This window comes from Pinus tabuliformis, chromosome 6 (assembly GCF_031772625.1).
Source record: "Pinus tabuliformis cultivar Carrire ecotype Pingquan chromosome 6, CPIR1, whole genome shotgun sequence".
NCBI lineage: Eukaryota > Viridiplantae > Streptophyta > Pinopsida > Pinales > Pinaceae > Pinus > Pinus tabuliformis.
This window is the reverse complement of record NC_142292.1, coordinates 1,708,575,164-1,708,580,041: the sequence shown is the minus strand read 5'-3', so window position 1 is coordinate 1,708,580,041 and position 4,878 is coordinate 1,708,575,164. Positions and strand designations below refer to the sequence as shown.

General features: G+C 41.4%; 1 pseudogene; it reads left to right on the top strand.

Annotated features, from left to right (window-relative positions):
* The first annotated feature begins 2,540 nt into the window (after positions 1 to 2,540).
* On the top strand, positions 2,541 to 4,413 carry LOC149265575 (cytochrome P450 94B3 pseudogene; annotated as a pseudogene).
* Positions 4,414 to 4,878: the final 465 nt, after the last annotated feature.

The following is a 4,878-nucleotide window of genomic DNA, read 5'->3' as shown; positions in this document are numbered from 1 at the left end:
GGAATGGATTTGGGTTATGGCATTAGCAGGAAATTGGAATGGATCAGGATAAGTGTAGCCTATATTTTGCATTATCAATTACAATGTTTTCTTTTCCTTACAGCCGTTGATAGCATTCTCTTTAGAAATTATTGAAAAAACTTCAAAAAACGCTGCAAACATGTACATATTCCATGGAATGACGAGATGAAGCATAAAAAAATGTTAAATTTATGATTTTTCATGTTAAATTTATGATTTTTCTTTTAAATTGATAAAACTCAACCCAGGTCTAGGATATCTTCACTAACTCGTCACAAATTTTCAACCAACTGATTCATGACACTCTTTTGGTTTTATACTCTAGTTCATGATACATGCATCGTTTTGTAGTGCAGGGGTGGAGGAGCTACTTCTTACAGCATATCCAGATATTATATAGTATAACCAGATATTATAAAGTCTACGGTTATTATGGAAACACAGCACTACATGTGGCATCTTACATTGGTCACTTCATCATTGTTAAGAAGTTTTTATTATCTTTACCACCACTTCTACATGATGGAAAGACTCTCTTACACATCGCTATAGCTGGATTTATAGCTTCTAAATTTGTATTGTATCTTCTTACCTGATAAGAAACTCAAGTAAGAAACTAGATCTTATGAGACATTTAGTCTCATATGTAACAAAGAAGAATTATAACAGATGAAAAGCTTTTGGAATTACTCTCATCACCGAGTTAGATATCAATATATATGACCAATGAAATGTCTATTGTTGATGTATTGGAACTGAATCCTATATCACATCAGAGTAATTGATTAAAAAGCTGGCATCATTTGGTGGAAAATTATCTACCATAACATCAAAAACTATGTTCTATAACATCAAACTTCATATTTTTTATTTTTCTTTTATAAGGGTTTTTCTCCGTATTGACTCTGAGTTCAACAAGTTTTGTAGGGATCACAACTTTGTATCCTTATCTTTTATTATTTCTTGTAATCCTCCGATAACCTCATTCTTTTGATTACAAACTTCTGCCGAGGATGTTGTTTGCTAATCTCTTTCTGCTTCTAACCCTTTGACTTGATTCTCAAGTTTAGAAACTTTAATCTGCAATTATTTTCAGGCCCAATATTTGCTATCTAGGCTGGAGATTAGCGGTAAAGAAGTTAAATGTGGTAGGTTTTTAATCGGGCCTAAACCCCGACCTCTTGTACAACCAAGAAGTGGAAACCCGACCGGCCCACAAAGCGTAGTCACAGCCTGCAAACAATGGAAACCCACAACACTCTTTACCATCTGCACACCTAATTATGGCTACGCTTAATAAAACAAAGAGAGTCAATTGAACCAAGTTTTGATTCGGGATGTGATGCCAAAGCGACCCTCACATTAGAGAGGAAGGAGGTCTGTGTGCATTTATGTATGTGATAATCGCTCATCCTTGCACCCTCTCACCTTAAATAATGCTTCAGTGAAGGACTTGTTATTAGATTATCTTTCTGTCCATGAGGTTCAGGCCCGTAATTTTGTGTAGGACTGGTCTTAGTAAGTTATTTTTTAAGTTATTTTTTACGCATCATTCAGGCAACAACCTATATGCCTTATTTTTGTCTTAGCTCTTATGATATTCTTTTGTCGTTTTTTGCTTAAGCTGCTTGGGATACAATTTTAGCAAACTTGTTTAACAAATGTTGTTTTCTTGACTCTGCCTTGCCAGGTTCTTGTCTTTCCATTGACAATTGTTGTCTACTGCCAACATTTTCTAAATTCACAAATATGAAATATGAAATTGACAAAAAAGTCATACAGTTCTCAAATTTATAGACAGTTCTCAAATCGACAAAATAAGTTCAGTAGGTGATCTCACTCCCTTATTTAGATGTTCAGTAATTTAGAAATCTAAGAACTCTCCCCTCATTATACGTTAATATACGTCATTTTGACGAGCTGAATAGAAAACTACAAGCATTGCATCTATCTATTACGAAGGTAAGGTTTAATTATGCATGCAATTTTGCTGATATATTATTAATTTGTGAAAAATCTCCAAAACAATTTTAAAAATTCCTTATAATTGACATGCACATATATTATTTGGATAATGTGAAATGAAGACTTTAAGTTCTCCTTCACCTCGAAACAATAATGCAGCGGAAAGTAGTGGGCATCTCAAACACCGATTGATTGACAGACAGGGGATGCATGAATCCTAAAGTCGGTCGGTTCCCTCCGCTGACAAGGGACTTTTCAATATTCGGTGGTTGTGAGTTTCGTGGAGAGCGAGCAAGGCAGACGCATGCGTGCTTCCCGATGCCCGGTGTAGTAAGCCTACTGTCAAAATCTTGGTCCGACACGAAACAAAAGCTAATATACACGGGTGACGTTGCCGCACCGCTTCTCAAAGATTGCCGCACGTGAAATCCGTGCTGGATACAGTTTCAGATAGTGACATTCGCTTAGCGAAGCTTGTCGGTTTGATTAGATTAAGAAACCGCGGCTTTTAAAACCCCTCATCCTGTTGGTCGTGATAAAAGCGCAAGCTTCTGGTTGCGAGTGCAAGAAAGTGCGTGAAAACTTCATGGAGGATGTTCTTCTTCTTCGTATTGGCGATTTTGTTGCCCCTGGTGTTTTATTTGGTATTTCTGTACATTAATGTAGGATTTAGATTATGCAGAACGGTGATCAACGGACCCAGACGGTATCCGGTTGTGGGTTTGCTGCTTGGATTTTGGAGGAATCGAAGCAGGCAAATAGAATGGTACGCCCAGAAGCTTTCAGAATCCCCCACGCAGACCATCGTGGTGGAGCGACTCGGATACGTTCGAACAGTTGTGACGGCGAATCCGGAGAATGTAGAGCACATACTGAAGACGCGGTTCGACAATTATCCCAAGGGCGAGCCTTTCACGGCCATTCTCCACGATCTGTTGGGGAAGGGTATCTTCAATTCTGATGGGGACGCCTGGAAATTGCAGCGGAAGGTCGCCAGCTACGAGTTCAATACCCACTCTATCCGCAATTTCATTCTACATGTCCTGGAGGCTGTCACGGATCGACTCTTGCCAATTCTAGAGGAGGCGAGCGAGCGGGGTAGCTGCTTGGATTTGCAGGATATTCTGCAGCGTTTCGCCTTTGATAATATATGCAAAGTTGCGTTTGGGGTCGATCCGGCTTTTCTCGATGGAAGCCTTCCTGTTTCGGAATTGTCGCAGGCTTTCGATTTGGCAACGGAGCTTAGCGCTCGGAGGTCCACTGAGCCCATCTCGTTGGTGTGGAAGATAAAGAGAATGCTTAACGTTGGCTCAGAAAGGCGCCTCTCACGAGCGGTGGAGGCCGTACACCAATTCGCAATGGATGTTATTCTGCAACGCAGACAGGAGATCGCCAGCGGCTCTCCCTGCAAACAGGATCTGCTCTCCAGATTCATGGGGCTCACCAATGTACAAGCAGATCTGCCAGAACGAAACGCCTATCGTTCCGAAGAGTTTCTTCGAGACTCCATCATCAGTTTCGTTTTGGCCGGCAGAGACACCACCTCGGCTGCACTAACGTGGTTCTTCTGGCTCCTCACCTCACATCCCCATGTTGAAGATGCAATACACAAAGAGACAACACGTCTCATGGCCGTCAAACCCGGAGCCAAAAGGGAAGGAAATCCCCTGGTATTTTCATACGAGGATCTGCGAAGCATGCATTACCTACACGCTTCAATCTGCGAATCGATGAGACTTTATCCGCCGGTCCTTTTGGACTCCAGACACGCCCTCCACAACGACGTTCTGCCCGACGGGACTTTCGTGGGCAAAGGCAATCGGGTGACTTATCACCCGTACGCCATGGGTAGAATTGACGCCATGTGGGGCCATGGGGTAGGATGGCCATTTCGTCCCGCAGAGTCCATTCAAGTTTGCAGTCTTCCATGGAGGACCGCGGACCTGTCTGGGTAAAGACATGGCGTTTACTCAGATGAAATATGTTGCGGCGACTGTGATTTCCATGTTCAGATTGCGGCGGCCTGCTGAGTATTCTGCTGCGGGAGCTCCAAAGCTCATTCACAGCTTGACTGCGCGCATGAAGGGGGGTTTTCCCGTTGTTGTTGAAAAAAGGGAGGTGGGCTTTATATCATAGCAGTAGCGCTTCTCTAACTTTCACTGTTCTTGTTCTCATTGTAACTTCGCTATGGTTCAGCCCCCAAACACAAAGAGGAGGCAATCGGACCTTAGTTTTACATTTTCTTTAACATCTTCTTCTTTGCTGCGTCATTTTTTTTTGTAGGGTTGACACTTAGTGTCTAAACCGCCACTGTCGTCTATAATCGGCCTAAGTTTCTTAACTTCAATTACTGTACTATTTAGGTTGGCACTTCTGTGTTTTACGATATCAGTAACTTATTAATGTAAGGATGAACATTGGAAACGAAGGCTATCGTTTACACTGAGAAAGCTGGCAAATATCATTATGGGTTTAACGAATTTTTCGCTGTACTTATTACAAATTAGCTTGTCATTTTTTTGGAATGAAAATTCTAAATTTATTATTTGTTATTTTATTTAGAATTGTTTTCACGGCTTGTGAGGGTAAACATGAGAAGAAGAGTTGTAAACATGAGAGGAAGAGTTACTATGACATGACTTGACTTCCTAAATCACATTAAGGAAATGGTCGAGAAAATGTAACTTTAATGACTTTCCTCACTAGCTACAGGGCCCACAGGAGCTAACCGTCAAGAAACTTTAATGACCTTCCTCAGGAGCAGGAACTAAACAACCACTTGCCCAAACCCTCAGATACCCTCATGAAACTTTAATGACCTTCCTCAGGAACTATAGAGCCCACACGAGCTAAACAACCACTCCAAGTGCCCAAACCCTCAGATACTTGCAT